Source organism: Arvicanthis niloticus, chromosome 2 (assembly GCF_011762505.2).
Source record: "Arvicanthis niloticus isolate mArvNil1 chromosome 2, mArvNil1.pat.X, whole genome shotgun sequence".
Taxonomy (NCBI): Eukaryota; Metazoa; Chordata; class Mammalia; order Rodentia; family Muridae; genus Arvicanthis; species Arvicanthis niloticus.
The window spans coordinates 122363980-122381748 of record NC_047659.1 but is presented as its reverse complement, the minus strand read 5'-3'; the positions used below and the strand labels follow the sequence as shown (position 1 = coordinate 122381748).

The following is a 17769-nucleotide window of genomic DNA, read 5'->3' as shown; positions in this document are numbered from 1 at the left end:
ATGGCTAACTGAGGTCACTGGGAACACTTCCCAGCCAGGACTATAATGAAGACAAGCAGAGCTGGGGAGGAAGCGGCAGGAACACAACACACCACAACCACACAAAGCCCTCTAAAAACTACAATTCCAGCAATTCTCTGGAGAAGCTGGCCATCACCCTAGGATATGCACTCTTTTGACCTTTCTTTACTTAAATCTCCTTCATTTTCTTTGTCTTTTTTTATTTTATTTATTTATCTTGAAATTCTTATTTGTTTTTATTTTATATGTATGGGTGTTTTGTCCACTTGTATGTCTGGGTATGAAGTGTCTGCAGAGGCCAGAAGAGGTGGTAAGATTCATCTGGAACTTAGCTGCCATTATGAATGTTAAGAATTTGAACTCAGGTCCTCTGAAAAAGTAGCCATGTTAACTGCTGAGCCATCTTTCAAGCCCCTTTCCTATTCTTAATACCATGCTTAAATCTGTATTAAACCCCTTTCTTGATAAACCCTAACTCAAGCTAGGTGTGGCACTCAAAAGGCCAAGGCAGAAAGATCTAAGGCTACCCTGTTCTTTTTTTTTTTTTTTTTTTTTTTTTTTTTTTTTTTTGAGACAGGGCTTCTCTGTGTAGCCCTGGCTGTCCTGCTGGAACTCACTCTGTAGACCAGGCTGGCCTCAAACTCAGAAATCCGCCTGTCTCAGCCTCCCAAGTGCTGGGATTAAAGGCGTGCGCCACCACTGCACGGCCTCTGATTTCAAAGAAACAAAAAAGAGGAAAAAGCAACATATTCACATATCCAAATATATGGATGAAGAAGTAGTGAGTGTTAGTAGCTGAGTCTGTGAGGGTCTTGGGAGTCCTGCAGTAGGAGAGACCACCCTATAAAGCTTTGGTGTTCTTTGAGAATATGCTTTATTATTACATAATTGTTTACCTAACTAGCTGAGCATTTATTTTTCTTTAAGTTTACACTTAGAAAAGATTGGAATTCCTGTAGCTTTTGTTAAATATTTTTGATAATCTGACAATAATTCCAAATCAATTGCTTTTTGGAAATGCTGCTTTGCATTTTTGTGGTTCATAAATTGACCACTATCTTGACTTATCCAAACGTTACATATTCTTTCTGGTATTTATGAATATTTTTAAATATTTATCTATGCATTTTATGTATATTAATATTCTGTTTTCATGTATTCCAGAAGAGGGCATCAGATTCCATTACAGATGGTTGTGAGCCTCCATGTGGTTGCTGGGAATTGAACTCAGGACCTCTGGAAAGGCAGCCAGTGCTCTTAACTGCTAAGGCAATGTCTCCAGCCTCATCTTTTTTTTTTTTTTTAAACTTGCACAAGTGATTTTTGCTTGCATGTGTGTATGTGCACCACATATATGCCTGGTGCCTGCAGAGGTCAGAAGAGGGCATCAGATGCTCTGAAACTGGAGTTACAGATGGTTATGAAGTACCATGTGGCTGTTGAGATTTAAACCTGAGTCCTCTGTAAAAGCAGCAACCATTTTTAACCACTGAGCCATCTCTTCAGCTCAATGGCCTATTTTTTAAAAATGCTTCTTTGGCCAACTCAGAAGGCCACCCTGCCACTCTAGCAGAGCATGATGTCTCACATCTGTAATTCTAGCACTTGAAAACCTATAGCAAGAGAACTGACTCAAATTTGAAGTCATCCTGGGCCTATGTACTGAGATCCAGGCTAGCCTAGGCTACAAAGTGAGATTTTGTCTCAACAAAGAAAAACATAAGAATGATTAAAAATATCCTGTTTCTCCTCAAAGTGGAATCAAATTAACAACTATGAATCAGTTATCCCTTGAGAACTCTCATCCTCTTGTTAAAGGCTGACAAAGCATATGAAGATAACCAAAAGTAGGGTTGGGGTCTGAGCTTGGTGAGGAAGTAAACAGGAGGAGTTGGGTGGGGGCAGGAACCAGGACACAGAGCAAAGTAACTGCTAAATCAAGACAGTTTTACAACACTGCCTCACCACAAACAATAAATATTAGGATGTCAAAACAGCAAAAATTAAAGTCTGCTGGGGCCTAGTGGGATACCACACAGGTCAAAGCTAAAGGCAGCTGTTTAAATGAGAGCCCCACGAATGGTGGGAACTGGATCCTTCCTGCATCCCTTAATCAAGATTGAATTTCTGTCAACAGGTCTCACTGAAGGGGGAAATAAAAAGGCGGATGCGTCAACCACATCCCCTTAAACAAATCAAGCTGCCAAGCAAGAGAATTAACTTTATATTTCAAAATTATCTGAAATTGTCACAGTGTAGATTCCTAAAAAGACTACAAATATTCTCAGGAGAAAAATAGTGTTAATGGGCTTAATGGCACTTTAATCCCAGCACTGGGGAAAAAAAAAAAAAAAAAAAAAACATACAAAGGATCTGAGTTCAAGGCCAGCCCTGACTACAGAGCAAATTCCAGGTCACCAAGAGCTACAGTGAGTCTCTGCCTCAACAAAATAAGAAAATAAAAATTAAATAAAGAAAAAGAAAAAAACAGCTTTTAATAAAAATAGGCTTTTTTTTTTTTTTGCTTCCTCAGTGATGCAAATATAAGCCAGATCAGACCAGATTAAAAGTAGATAAAGGCAATTTTATTGGGAGGCAGTCCTTGGGTGGGTTCACCTAATCTTACAAGTAGAGGTCAGTGAATTGACATATCCAAGATAAAGCAAGGGCATTTTATAGAATTGAAGAGAGGAGTGATGATGTTGTCAGCTAGGAGTTGGGATGGTGTCCATACATGGTCAAAAACTGAGCCCTTGGGCGGGCACTCTTGGGACAGAAACTTCTCTGAGGATAGGGTTGGGAGAAGGAGGACAGCCGGGTGTTTCCCATCTTGTCCTGAGAATTAGCAGATTCCAGCCTAACAAAATAATCCTACAGGAAATCTGAGGGGGGAAAAAGGGCTGAAGAGATGCCTCAGTGGTTAAGAGTACTCTCTCTGTTCTTTCAGAACAGGGGTTTGAGTCCTAGCATCCACATAGTGGCTCATATTCGTCTCTGACTCTAGCTCCTGGAGATCTGTTGCCTTCTTCAAACTTATGGGCACCTAGCTTGCACATGGTACACATACATACATGCAGGCAAAAATATCCACACAAAATAAAATTAAGTAGAAATATTCTTTAAATAAAAAAGCCTACCCAGTATGCTATGCATGAATCAATTGCTACATATGAACTAGTTCTTTATAAGATTGTGTGTTAAACACCACCTATCAAATCACATAGCCCATCTGGTCCCCAAAATAAACACTGAAATGATTCACATATGTGCAATCCTTTTCCTGAAGAAATAGACAATTGAGGTGGACAGAGGTGGTGCACGCCTTTAATCCCAGCACTGGAGAGGCAGAAGTAGGAGGATCTCTGAGTTTGAGGCCGGACTGGTCTACAGAATGAGTTCCTGGATTGCCCCTGTCTGAGAAAAAAACAAAAACAAAAATGACTAACTTGTTCTGAGGAAGAAACAGATGAAGGGGGAAGAAAATTGGAGACAAATACACATGAAGAAGATTGTAGAAGCAACGTAACCTTTCTCTACATTCACCTGAAATTTACCTCTTGTCTCTTGTCTCTCTTTACTCACCCTCCAACCAAAAATAACTAGCCTTGACAAGCTCTATAAATCAAAAGGTGCAGCTTCAGAAGGGGTGGGGGAGCTACACAGAGCGTATTCTAAGCGAGCCTGAAACTGCAGGCTGGCGCTCCTAGCAAAGCAGCCAGACAGTAAGAGAAGCCCCAGCACTCAGCACCGGCCTGTGAGACAGAGGAAACACTAGCTAACCTGGTGGTAATAAAGAGAGTGAACAGAAGTCAAGGCTTCATTAGAAGCAGTCGGTTAAACTAATTTCATCCAGGCAAGGCCATTTTCTCACAAACACTCTCTCCCACCTTCACTGGGTAAGTGACCTCACTACATAACACATATTTTCTCTTACCCAGAGAGAAAACATCTTCATTTTTTTCCCTGTACATAAGGAACTAGAAAGAGTCAGCAATGGCAACATATCTTGCATCCAGTTTTGACTATAAATCAAACTTACAAACTAAATCTGAAGAAAGTATAATGGACTTTGTTTCCACATTTGCTAACTTCTATGTTGAAATCAGATCTGTTTACAGAAACAGATCGACGAAGCTTCCAAAATTGGGCCAGTTTAAAATCCCCTCACCACCCAACACTCAGAAGTCAGCACAGGACACACTGGACACTTGTTCTAGTTCACTACTGCCCAGAACTCCAAGCAAATGTGTTCTCAGTTCTTTCTCGAGCTTACCAATCCCAGTCATTATGAATGGAACCACAGCACTTGGGTTGCTGAAGCAGCAGGACAGCCATCAGTTGTTGGATAACCTGGGCTACCTAGAGAATTTGAGGCCAGCCTATAAGACTTTATCTCAAAAAAAAAAAACAAGCAAGGATAATGGAGATGGCTCGGTGGGTAAAGAAGCTGTGGTCAGACCTGACAACCTGAGTTAATCCCTGTCTGTGGTGGAAGAAGAACCAATTCCTAAAATTATCCTCTGGCCTCTACACACACCACTGTACTCATGTCCCTGCATCACACACACAGACAGGAGGCAGACAGGAGGGAGGCAGGCAGGCAGGCAGGCAGACACATGCACACACACAGACACACTCACACTCTCACACACACACACACACACACACACACCAAAAACCTTATGAGTATCATATTGTACTGAGTTTGTCTTGAGACAGGGTCTATCTATGTAGTCCTGGCTGTTCTGGAAATCTCTATGAAGACCAAGCTGGCCTTGAACCTACATAGATTTGCCTACCTCTGCCTCTTAAGTGATGAAATAAAAGGTGTGACTACCACATCTGTCTTGTATTTGTTTATTTGTGTGGTCATATTAATAACACATTCACTCAGGGCCTCACCCCTCCCCACACCTCCCTTGACATCTATCTGCCCAGTCAGACAATGACCTTCAACTCCTAATGCTTCTGCCGCCGCCTCTATGGAACTATGTCTGGAACTATAGGATGTGCCATCAAACACAGCTTGTTCTTAGTTCTTGTTTTGTTCTAGTTTTTTGAGACAGGATCTCAAAAAAAGAAAGGTCTTGAAGTGAATATGTGGGCAAAGCTAGCCTGGAACTTCTGATTCTCTTGCCTCAACCTCCTAAGTCTGAGATTACAAGTCTGAGATTACTCCACCCTCATACCTAGCTAGAGTAACATTTTTTACTTGAAATATGGACTTAGACAAAAACCTCTGTCAATCAAGCTAGGCCTGGTAGCAGGTAGACCTGTAACTAACTGCTCAGGGAGAGAAAACAGGAGGACTACAGGTTCAAAGTCAGTCTAGGTGACAGTGTGAGACCCTGAGTCAAGACAGAAAGTATAAAAAGGGCCAGGTGTGGGGGCACTCACCCTTAATCCCTGAGCTCTGGAGGCAGGCAGATCTCTGTGAGTTCCAAGCCAGCCAGAGCTACATAGTAAGACACTCTCTCAAAACACCAAAAGAAAGTCCCAAAGAGGGAGCTGGAGAGTTGAGTCAGTAATTATGAGTATGAGCTTCTCTTGCAGAAGACCTGAGTAGGGTTCCCATCGAGCACATGGTAGTTCTCAACTGTCTGTAACTGCAGTTCCAAGGGAACCAGACAGACAAGGGATACAGACACACATATAGGCAAAATACTATATGCATAAAATAAGACTAAAATTATGTACAAAATAAAATAATCATAAAAATTAAAAGTACAAAAAGGGTTAAGACTAGCTCAGTGACAGGATTTGTGAAGTTCTGGCTTCAGTCCAACGCAGCAGCACAAGGCAGCCATAATTTCTCTAAAAGGTATGATCATGGGTAGTTTTACTTTTTCAAGTTTAAGGAATTTCTTTCTAAGATATGTATTAGCTTAAAAGACACATTTATTTAAAACATTTATGAAGCTGATATGCTAATGTTTCTCTTATTCCTTTGAGCATAACTCACCATGGATACATACCTGACCTATAGTAAATTTGTCTCTTGAGTCTAGCTCTTATAAGCTCACCTCAAAGCCAAAATCAAGTTCTCAAGCCTCTTGAATCTGCCAGACACTTCTCATGAAGAACCTGGAAACAGTTGAAAGGTATTTTTAAAAAATTAAGAATACACTTTTTAAAAAATTGTGTATGGCTAGGCAGTAGTGGTACACACCTTTAATCCAAGCACTTGGGAGGCAGAGGCAGGTAGGTGTGTATGATTTCAAGACCAGCCTCAACAGAGTAAATTCCAGGACAGTCAGAGCTACAGAAAAACTGTCTGGAAAAACAAGAAAGATAAGAAACAAAGAACTCAATCAAGCATTGAGTCATTTGTGGCTGCTATACCAGATGTGGTATCATTTGAGCAGATTAACACATCTTCTGGTACCTGATATGCAACTACTGATCTAGCAAATGCCTTTTTCTCAGTACCTATCCATAAGGACCACCAGAAGCAATTTGCTTTCAGCTGGCAATGCCAGCAGTATATCTTTACAGTTTTACCTCAAGGATATAGTAAGTCTGCAGACTTACATCATAACAAATAACCATTTCTCTGTTCCACAAAATATCACATTTGTCCACTATATTGATAACATTATGCTGATTGACTAAGTAAGCAAGAATTAGCAACTAATTTAGACTTGTTGGTAACATATGTACATCAGAGGATGGGAAATAAATACAACCAAATTTAAGGGCCTTCTACCTCAGTGAAATTCTTAAGAGTCCAGTGGTGTGGGGCATGCAGAGATATTTCTTCTAAAGTGAAGGGTAAGTTATTGTACCTGGTCCCTCCCACCACCAAAAGGGAAGTATAATACTTTAGTGGGCCCATTTGGATTCTGGAGATCTTCACTTTGGAGTGTTATTTTGGCCCTTATACAAAGTTTTGCTGGCTTTGAATAGGTCCTGTGATAGAAGGCTCATCAACGTGCCCAGGCTGCTGTACAGGCTGCTCTACCACTTGACAATATGACCTAGCAAATAGTACTTAAGGTGTCGGTGGCAGATGGAGATGCTGTTTGGAGCCTTTGGCAGACCTCTACAAGATGAATCAGAAGATACATTTGGGATTTTGGAGCAAGATTCTACCATCATCTGCAAACAACTATTCTCCCTTTGAGAGATAGCTCTTTGCCTGTTATTGGTCCTTAATAGAAACTGAATGAATGTTTGATGATGGGCCATCATGTAACCTGGTCTAGTCATCATGAGCTGGGTATTATCTTACTCACTAAGTTATAAAGCAGGACATGCACAACAGCAATCTATTATCAAATAAATATAAGTAATATGCATGTGATCAGGTCCTGAAGGCATAAGCAAGTTACATAGGAAGTTGCTCAAATGCCTATGGTTTCTACTTCCATTACAAATACCATCTGTTACCAATAGCTTCAAGATTGGTTGATAGTAGAGAAAACTATGAGCTGGTTTACTGATGGTTCTGTATGTTATGAAGTCACCACCCAGAAGTGGATAACCATAGCATTAAAATCCCTTTCTGAATGATGATAGCAAAGGAAAATCTTCACAATGGGCAGAACTTCAGGCATATCTGGGGCTCAGTATTGGTCTCTGCTATTGGCAGATCTGGCATTCAGTAGCAGCTGTCCCCATGTCAGCCTTGGTGAGTAGAAATCCATGCTGTTAGCCTGTGCATAACCTCCATTTCTACCATCCTGGACACTTTTCATGGGTCCACTGGGCAAAAACAGGGATAGCTAGAGAAAGGCTGATCGGGCTCATTTCAGAGCCAGAGACTTATGGCAGTGGGCCCACAATCATGGAATTCATGATTCCCTTACCATGTTCCCCACCATCCTGAAGCAGCTGGCCTGACAGAAATATATAGGATGACCCTCCAGCACCAGTTAGTTGGCAGCAGTCTGGAGGGCTGGGACAAAGTTCTCCAGAATGCATGATGTGAATCAGCATCCAGTGTATGATACAGTTTCTGCCATAGCCAAAATCCATGCATGGGTGTACTGTCATCACTAGTAACCCACTAGGAAAATTCTTGCCTCCAGTTCTTGACCCTAAGTTCTGCTGGCCTAGAAGTTTTGGTTCCAGAGCCACTCCTCTATGGCCAGGAGCCATAACAAACATAACAACTGAATTGGAAGATTTTCCCTTTGCCCCTTTGGGTTTCTGATGCTTTTAAGCCAATAGGAGAGGAAAAGAATAACAGTGTTAGGAAGGGTGATTGATCCAGATTAGCAATGGAAAGTTGAATTGCTTCTCCACAGAGGAGGTAAGAAAGATTAGGTCTGGAGTACAGAAGATTTTTTAGGGTGTCTCTTGGTACTACCACATCCTATGGTTAAAGCCTATGGGAAACTACAACAGTCTAATCCAGGCAGGATGACAAAGGGCACAGACCCTTCAAAAATCAAGGTATGAGTCACACCTGGATAGGGTAAGAAGGGACCAAAGGCTTGTTAAGGGTGGAGGAGGAAATACAAAATGGGTAGTAGAGGAAGCTAGTTATAAATACCTGCTAAGGAGGCTGGAGAGATGATGGCTCAACAGTGAAGAACCATGACTGCTCTTCCAGAGGTCCTGAGTTCAAGTCCCAGCAACCACATGGTGGCTCACAACCATCTGTAAAGGTGTGTCTACATCTAGAATTAACTAAAATCCAAACAGCTGGGTACACCTGTGACGGTTTTTTTCCCCCCTTAATTAAATCATTTGAGGTGGGAAGACCTGCTTTTAATAGGAATCTCTTGAGATAGAAAAATACATCTTTAATTCAGATCTTTAAAGTTGGAAGATCCACCTATTAATCTGGACCATACCTTCTGTTAACAGCCTATATAAAGGACATGAAAGAAAGCTTGCTCTCTTTGCCTGCTTGCTCTCAATGGCAAGTCCATTCCTTCACTGGCATTAGAGCCCAGCTGAGGCATCCAGCCTGAACAACTACTGGATCCTTGAGCCTTCTATTGGTAGACACCCATTACTGGACTAGCTGGGCTACAGCCTGTAAATCTTTTTAATAAATCATGTGTGTGTGTGTGTGTGTGTGTGTGTGTGTAATAACATATAATAAATCAGAGTATATATATATAACTCAAGCTAGTCAATCACACCATTATCAGTTCTGCTTCCTAACTGCTACCATGGCAAAAACAAAAAAAAAAATTAAAAAAAAAAAAAAAAAAAAAAAAAAAAACCCACCACCTTTGTGAAATGATACATAAATTCTCCTCTCTGTTCTTCTCCCAAAAGTTAAAATAATTTTTTTTGAAAAGGGAAGAGCCGGGCACTGGTGGCGCACACCTTTAATCCCAGCACTTGGGAGGCAGAGGCAGGCAGATTTCTGAGTTGGAGGCCAGCCTGGTCTACAGAGTGAGTTCCAGGACAGCCAGGGCTACACAGAGAAACCCTGTCTCAAAAAGCAAAAAAAAAAAAAAGAAGAAGAAGAAGAAAAGGGAAAAAGCTAGGTGTGTAGGCTCATATTGTAGAGAATTTATAAAAATATAAAGGGAAAGTAGAATTCAGTCTCTCCTGATACAAAAACAAGAAACAAAGGACTTTTCCACATAACTTTTCCTTGACCAAACTTAACTGGATCTGCAAGATAATCTGATGAGAATTTGGTTCTAATGAGCACAGTAGCATAAACCAGCCAGAGGAATGTTTTCACTTGCATGCTAGCAAACTTCACATTACTATGATCTAGTTTTCCACACTTGCTATTTTGCTGCCAACTTAGACAGGGCCTTCCTAGACATCCAATTCAACATATATGCGGCCTGGGTTGTTCTTGTCCCTGTTTAGCCAAACCCTGCTCTCTGAGAGACAGTTTGTATCCCAGACACTTCAGAAATCCAACCTTCCCTCTTCTAAGTCTCATCCATCTCTACTTCTAAATTGCCTGAATAATTGTAAACCAAAACAAATGCATTCATCTACATAATAATAACTTACACAGATTCTGTCTTACTCATAGAAATTGGTAGAGTTCTTGCTTAGTTTAAGCCCTAGGCACAATCTCTAGCACTGGGTATAGTGGTACACACCCATAAACCCAACACTCTGACAGTGAAGGAAAGAGGATTAGGAGTTCAAGAACAGCCTATGCAGGCTGGAGAGATGCCCAGTGGTTAGGAGCACTGGCTGCTCTTCCAAAGGACCCAGGTTCAATTCCCAGCACCCACATGGCAGTTCTCAACTGCCTGTAACTCTAGTTCCAGGGAATCCAACACCATCAGACAGACGTATATGTAGGCAAAACACATAAAATAAATAAACTATTAAAAAAAAAGAACAGCCTTTCAGGCCCACAGGGGCTACACAAGACCCTATCTCAACAGTAATCATTATCACACACACACACACACACACACACACACACACACAACAAAGCATCCCAGGCACCCTCCTCTACCATGTGCAAAATATTGGGTTCAAACCCCTACCCCCCACCCCCCCACACACACACACAAAGAATCAACCATTTTGATTTCAAGTATATCAGAAAAAACTTGAATACATTATGTATCTGTATACATATAGAATCTAAAAATCACATAAGCACATAATATACTCTCAAAGGTCAATCAGTTGGTCCAATTAGCTGTAGACCACAAAAATTTTGAACTAAAAATGACAACATGACACTACTGAAGAGACACAAACCAACCAAGAAAAGAACAGTATAATCTGGTGCAACTTGACAGGTGTTAAAATACACTGAGGCCACACACAAGAATATTCTTACTAACTAGGCATGGTGACACACACCTTTAATCGCAGAACCTGGGAGGCAAGGGCAGGCAGATCTCTGTGAGTTTGATACCAGCCTGGTCAACATAGTGAGTTCTAGGACAGCCAGGGATATATGTAAAGGGATCCTGTCTCAAAACAACAGCAAAACCAATATTTTTACTATATTACCAAATAGTTCTTTAATTGTTTTATAATAGGAGAAAAGGGCAAATAAAGACAAAGGATGTGAAGATACAAGGTAAGGATGAGACAGAAATATATACACACATACACACACGTACATAAAGAGGAAATTGGTAGGAGTCCTTGCTACTACTGAGAAAATTAAATGTGATTACATATCAGGAAAATAGGGTGTAAGCCCAACCCACAATATTATAGATCTGGGCCACAGCTTTTCTTCCCCTCCAATCTATAAATGTCCCAAGAAAGGACGATAAAAAGACAGAAACACCTAGTGTTTGATACAAAGAGAGCGGGCAATAAGAATAACATAAAATGAATCTCATTTTCCAAACAGAAGACAATCAAAATGGAATTAAACTCTACCTCAATTGTGTTGGCACGACACCAAATGTACTTTGCTATCCCAGACAAACGCAGTTGGTGGTGATCACATCCGTTTTTCTCCACCAAAGCTATTTAATGGCAGGGCTATTTCCACCCACTAGACCTCGACTTCCTTTCCTAAAGTAATGCTAGGAGCGCTCAATAAATAAGCTTGGTGCGGACACTGAGAACAGTGCTTATACCAACAGTCGTTACCGTCTAGTGGCTGACAGCCTGGAGCAGCCTCTGATCCGGGGTTCCCAGGAATACCGACGCCGATTCTGAGACTTCACCCCGAAGTCCGGTCACCGGCGCCCAAAGCCCGCGCGCTGTCTAGGCTGTCCGGGCCCGCCCCGAGGACTTCCCTGCCTTCTCAGAAACCTGGAGGAATGGCCCCCGGTGCACCGCTGCCTCCTCTCACCTTCACGTTATTTTCCCGACTTCAGTTTGCACCAACTCTAAGAGTCCGGCGCCTCACGACCGACCGCTCCTGGACTCAACTGGTACGGTTGAAAATTTGAACTCAGACACCCGATCGAATGCACCAATCAGAGAGCCGGAAGCTAACAAACCCGGCCCGCTGACTGGCCTCTGAAAATTCAGCGACGCCGGAAGTTAGGAGGCGGGACAAGATGAACACTGGCCCGAGCGCCTTGAGAGAAATGTAGTCTCCTGCTCGGATGGTGGCGCATTGAAACGACTAGACTACAAAACCCAGAATCCTCTGCTCCTATTTGGTTTTGATTAGGGATTGTTAGAGTAGTGAGTTTTTGTTTGTTTTGGTTTGTGACAGGGCCACTTGGAGTCCAAGCTTACCTGAATCCTCAGTGTAACTGAAGATGACTTTAAACTTTTGATCCTTCTGCCTCCCCACGTCCCAAGTGCAGGGATTTCAGATGTGTCTCATCATGCTAGGCTTGTTCCTACTTAATTCAAAGAATTGGTACTAGAGTCTAGAAACTAGATGAAATGAAAAGAACCATTTAAGTATATAAAAGCAGTAGACTGCGTCCTAGGCGTCATGGAAGTCATGGAAGGAAATGTTTTAGTTTTTAAAGATTGTTCTCTCTATGTCTATGAATGTGTTTCCTACAATAAACCCAGTGTGGTAGCCCAGGTCTTTGATCCCATCATTCAGGAGGCAGAAACAGAATGAATCTATGCATTCTAAGCCCTAGGTCAGGCTGGTCTGCACGGAAAGTTCCAAGCCTGTCAGGGCTCCATAGGAAGGCCTTTTTTTTTGTCTCAGAAAAAGCTGTATCAAAATAAATAAAAATAAATAAATAAATAAATAAATAAATAAAAATAAAAAAGGCGGGGTAAGCTGAAGAGATGGCTCAGTGGTTAAGAGCAATAACTACTCTTCCAGAGGTCTTGAATTCAATTCCCAGCACCCACATGGTGGCTCACAACCATCTGTAATGGGATCTGATGCTCTCTTCTGGTGTGTCTGAAGACAGCTACAGTGTACTCATATACATAAAAAAATAATTTTTTAAAAAAAGGTGGAGGTGCTGGCACATGCCTTTAATCCCAGCACTCAGGAGGCAGATGCAAGTGTATCTCTGTGATTTAGAGGCCAACCTGGTCTACAGAGCCAGTTCTATGACAACCAGGGCAACACAGAGAAACCTTGTCTGAGAAAAACCAAAAAGGTGGGTAATAGAAAAGAGGGGAACATGAGTTAGGTACAATGATATATGTTGCATTTCATACAAGTATAAAAGGCACAATAAAACAGTTTAAATACTAACTAAAAATTAGAAGTTTGGATAAACTTTCTAAAATAACTTTAATTTTAGACTGTAACTTTAATTTTTTCAAAACCTAGTTTTTAATGATGGTTTTTAAATGCTTCAACCTCCCTTGTAGCCCACCACCCACCAGAGGTAGTAGGAAAGAAAGGATATGGGAGAGGGAGGATTGGAGGGGATTGGACCTGTTTAGAAAGGTTCTTTGGAGGAATTCCTGTTTGTGTTGTCTGGAAATCGGCAGCTCAGGTCACAGGTCAGCAGCAGCAGCTCGATCCACTCACAAACACTTCATGGATACACCAGCAGTCCAGTCCCATAGAGTCGGGTTAGCAACAGCAGTGACACAATCTAACACAGACAGCCAGGCCTCAGCCTCGGCTCAGTCAACAGGAGGGAGACCCAGAAGGGATGTACAGCTAGCTCTATAAGTAAGCCTAGCTCAGCCTCCATCACTGTCCACTGAGTCCTATTTATACCCTCCAGACATCATGTGTCCTCCACAGGGTCTTGCCTTAAGCAATCGCATCTAACTTAGCTGACATCACTCTGCCAAACAGCCGTGTCCAAGGAAGCAGCAAGTAACTGCAGCACACTACCAGAAGTCTTTTGGTGCATTTCTCTCTATGGAGTCCCAAATGCAGCTCAACTATGCAGTTGTAAGTCAGACCAGTGAGTGTGTGTCGTTAGCAAAGAATCCTTCATCATGTGCCCTTTTGTGTGCTTGCTTTAGCAGAACATCCCTTTCTAGTGTCTGCTTCAGCGAAATGTTTCTTCACGAGTCTGCCTTTGCCTTTCACACCTGTGTCCACTTTAATGAAACATTTCTTCACGTGTTTGCCCCAGCAAAACACCATCCAAATGACCCTTAAGTTTCCACTTCATGAGATAGTTAACAGGTTTTCTATGTCAAAGAAATAAGCCAATTTGAGCCGAGTTAAAAAGGGAAGGGGGAAAAAAAGGCAGGTTTATTGGATGGGTTCCTGAGCAAGTTCACCAGCCTCAGGGGACAAGACCTGAAAATACTGAGGGCAGATATGATGGTGAAGTTTTTTTAATGGACTGTAGGCAAAAGAAAATGATCTGTCACATGCTTGGCTTATGCTGGGGTGGGGGCTGGTGACTTCAGGTGAGAGGGTTTGGGACAGATGTCAGGAGTGTGGGACGAGGCTTTTTGGAGACTTTGTTTTCTCTCCCCCTCCCCTCCCATCCCCCATCCATCTCCCTCTATCCATCTCTCTCTCTCTCCCCGCCTACACATCAGGATGTAGCTCTCAGTTGCCCCTCCATTGCTATGAGCACCAATGCTACCTGCTGTGCAGATAATAGATTAAACCTCTGAAACTGTAAGAAAACCCCCAATTGACACTTTCTTCTCTAAGTGTTGCCTTGGTCATTGTCCTTCTTCACAGCAATAGAAGAATGACTAAGACATGGAGAGAATGCTCCAACTAACATAGACACCTTAGGCCACCAATAAAACCTCCAGTGTCAGAAACGGTCACGGGTCACATCTTGTTCTTGCCAGTGAGGTCTCCTGGCCCTTCTAAGCAGGGTGGGACATGGCAATGGGTCCCAAGATGGCAAACAGATCAAGTTCTTTCCTTTCTTAAGACTGTTTGCTTGTTTTGTTTTTTCAGAACAGGGTTTCTCTGTGTAAAGCTGGCTGTCCTGGAACTCACTCTGACAGGCCTCGAACTCACAGAGATCCACCTGTTTCTGCCTTCCAAGAGCTGGAATTAAAGGCATGTACCACCAGCAGCCAGCTTTAAGATTAATGTTTAATTAGGTACATTGGGTAGATGTATACCTCTAAGTGCAGGTACCTGCAGAGTCTCTGGAGCTGGAGCTACAGGTGATTGTGAGCACACAACAGGGGTGCTAAAAACCAAACTTGGGTGTTGCAGGATATTTGATCATGCTGTGAACCCAGAAATTGTGTTATTTACTTAGAAAACTGTTTTTAGTTGAGGTGTGGCTCAGCCTCAGCACATACCTTGAATCCGTCTGCTTAAACGTTGTAAACAGTTAAAGGATTAAATAAAGTCAACCATAGGTTGAGAGCTGGAACAAGCAACCAGTTGACAGGAAGTGAACATAGGATTATTAAGAAAAAAGCCATGGAGAGTAAGTGGGAGTCAAGAGGAAGGACAGGAAGTAGAAGTGAGGAACATAGCTGAGTGCTTTCTCTGTCCCTCTGAGCTAGCAGGCTTTCCCTCCAGCATTTGGCTCCCAAGTCTTCATTGGTAAAACTGAATAATTGAGATTTTGTCTAAAAACTACCGTTGGATCCTTTCTGCAGGAGCAGTACGAGCTCTAAACCACTGTGGTCATTTGGATAAGAATGCCCTCTACTACAGCTTCCTCGATTTGAATGCTTGGTCGGTATGTGCTACTTGACAAGGATTAGGAGGTGTGCCCTTATTAGAGTAGGTATGACTTCATTGGAGAAAGTGTGTCACTGGGGGTGGACTTTGGCCTTTCAAAAGCTCAAGCCATGTCCAGTGTCTCTCTCTTCCTCAGCCTGCAAATCTCAGCTACCTGTTCCTCACCATCTCTGTCTACATCCACCAGGCTTCTTGCTATGACACTAGTGGACGAAATGCATGAAACTGTAAGTCAGACCCAATTAAATGCTTTCCTTTATAAGAGTTCCCCATGGTCGGGCAGGGCGGTGGTGGCGCATGCCTTTAATCCCAGCACTTGGGAGGCAGAGGCAGGCGGATTTCTGAGTTCGAGGCCAGCCTGGTCTACAGAGTGAGTTCCAAGACAGCCAGGGCTACACAGAGAAACCCTGTCTCGGAAAAAAAAAAAAAAAAAAAAAAAAAAGAGTTCTCATGGTCAGTTAGGCATGGTGGCTTGTGCCTTTAATCCCAGCACTCAGGAGGCAGAGGCCATCAGATCTTTGTAGACCAGGCTGGCTTTGAACTCAGAGATCTGCCTCCTAAGAACTTAACTTAAAAGTGTGAGCCACCATGCCTGGCCCTTCATTGAGTGCTTATTGTGAGCATTCCCCATGTCTGTTTTCCTATAAATAAGCAGAAGATAGTTGCTACTTTGACTTCCTAAACTGCTGGCAACCTGGCAACCACTGGACTCTTCCCTGATACCCTTGCTTCCGTGAGTAAAAGGACTGTCAGTCAAACGACGAGAATATCCCCATGCCAGCACCAGCAGTGCTGAATGCTACACAGATGCCATCAGGAGATTATAGGACTGTGGTCACAGCTGCTTACTCTGCTTCCTGAAGGCACAGTTCCTTCCAGGACTGTTTCCGTTTGTACCAAACATCTTGCTATCACAAGCCTCAGTGAACTTGAGGTGACCCTGTATCCATTTGTACCTAAGCTAGAAGAAGATCACTGCCCTGGTGGTCTAGCAGAGGGCTTTATGTGACTGTTTAAGAGGCACACTGTGATTGGCCCAAATACCTCTCCTCTGGCCTTATACACAAGGTGCCAGAGCTCAGTGAGTGGGCCGGAAGGTCCTCCCTGCACTGCCTGTTGTAACTGTAGGCATTTCTTGCAGCCTTTCCTCATCTACCTTCAGTGGTGTAGGCTGAGCTGGAAACACAGGGATTGAAGCAGCTGAGACAGAATCATGGCAGCAACAACAGAGGTGGTGGGCACAATGACACAGTGGGGTGGCAGTGGCAGCAACGGGCTGAACAGGCCAGCTGTAAATGTGGTTAGGCTGCTAGCTGCTCACCAGCTGAAGCAACTGAGCAGTTCAAGAGTCACCTGTTAATGTAAGCAGTAGGGATGTGGAGATAAGAGGATCAGGGGTTCAAGACCAGCGTCTAATGCATAGTGAGTTTGAGTTCTGTCTGGGGTATTTGAAACCTTGCCTTAAACAAAGACATCATCAGAAGGAGCATGCAGGAAAGGACAAAGAAGGGTAGTAACCACAGAGAGACAGCAGGGGAGGGACAAGAGCGAGAGGAGAGACTGCAGGCTCTGCTTGCTGGAAGAGTTCCAGAGAGCAGTGAAGTCTTTGGAGCCAAATGTCTCAGACCCCCGAGGCAAGAGCTGTGGCCAGTGTCAAGGGCTAATACGGAGTCTCGATTTGCTAGACCTGCAGAGCTACAACACCCTATACTGTCAAGGACCTAGCAATCTATACAGTTCAGGCCTGCCTGGAAGCTGTAATGCCAGCCATAACAAAGGGCTAAGGTATCATTTTTTTCCTAGGATGTCACAAGCCTGTAACATTTGTACAGATGAGGCCTTACAGAAGGCCTGAGTGAGAACAGTGACACTGGAGGGCACCACTTGCCACTGCTCCTGTCTGCCCCTGCCATGCACATACACTATGTGGGTAAAATACTTCCATGTAACAAACAGAAATCAGAATGTACAAGTTTTAAATACAAGAAAAAGAACCTGTGGAAGGTAGAGAGATGGCTTCTTCCTGCTAGGACCCGAGTTTGACTACCAGCACCTATGTTGGTAGCTTATGACCGACCACCTGTAACACCAAGGAATCTGAAACCTTGGCAGAAAGACATACAGACACATGGTTTGTGTTGTTGTTTGTTTTTGAGACAGGGTTTTTCTGTGTAGCTCTGATGTTTCTAGAACTGACTATGTAGACAAAGTTGGCCTTAAACACACAGAGATCTGCCTACCTCTGCCTCCCAAGTGCTGGGATTTAAAGGCATGCACCACTGTGCCCAGCCATGGGGATTTAAAAAATAAAATAAAAATAATTT

The 17769-nt window shown here is 42.8% G+C and overlaps 1 protein-coding gene across 11 annotated transcripts in view; it reads right to left on the bottom strand.

Moving 5' to 3' along the window:
- Tpx2 (TPX2 microtubule nucleation factor) overlaps positions 1-11861 on the bottom strand; it is a 41999-nt gene extending 30138 nt beyond the window's left edge. For 3 of the 11 annotated variants that reach the window (XM_034496959.2, XM_076929995.1, XM_034496962.2), the window contains exons 1-2: positions 11729-11861; positions 6045-6105 (exon numbers count right to left, since the gene is read on the bottom strand). The gene's annotated coding sequence lies outside the window, so the exon portion shown is untranslated. Of the gene's footprint in view, positions 1-5996; positions 6106-11523; positions 11705-11728 lie in introns of those variants that run through there. The other 8 variants (XM_034496961.2, XM_076929996.1, XM_076929990.1 and 5 more) reach the window with 7 other exon arrangements.
- Positions 11862-17769: the final 5908 nt, after the last annotated feature.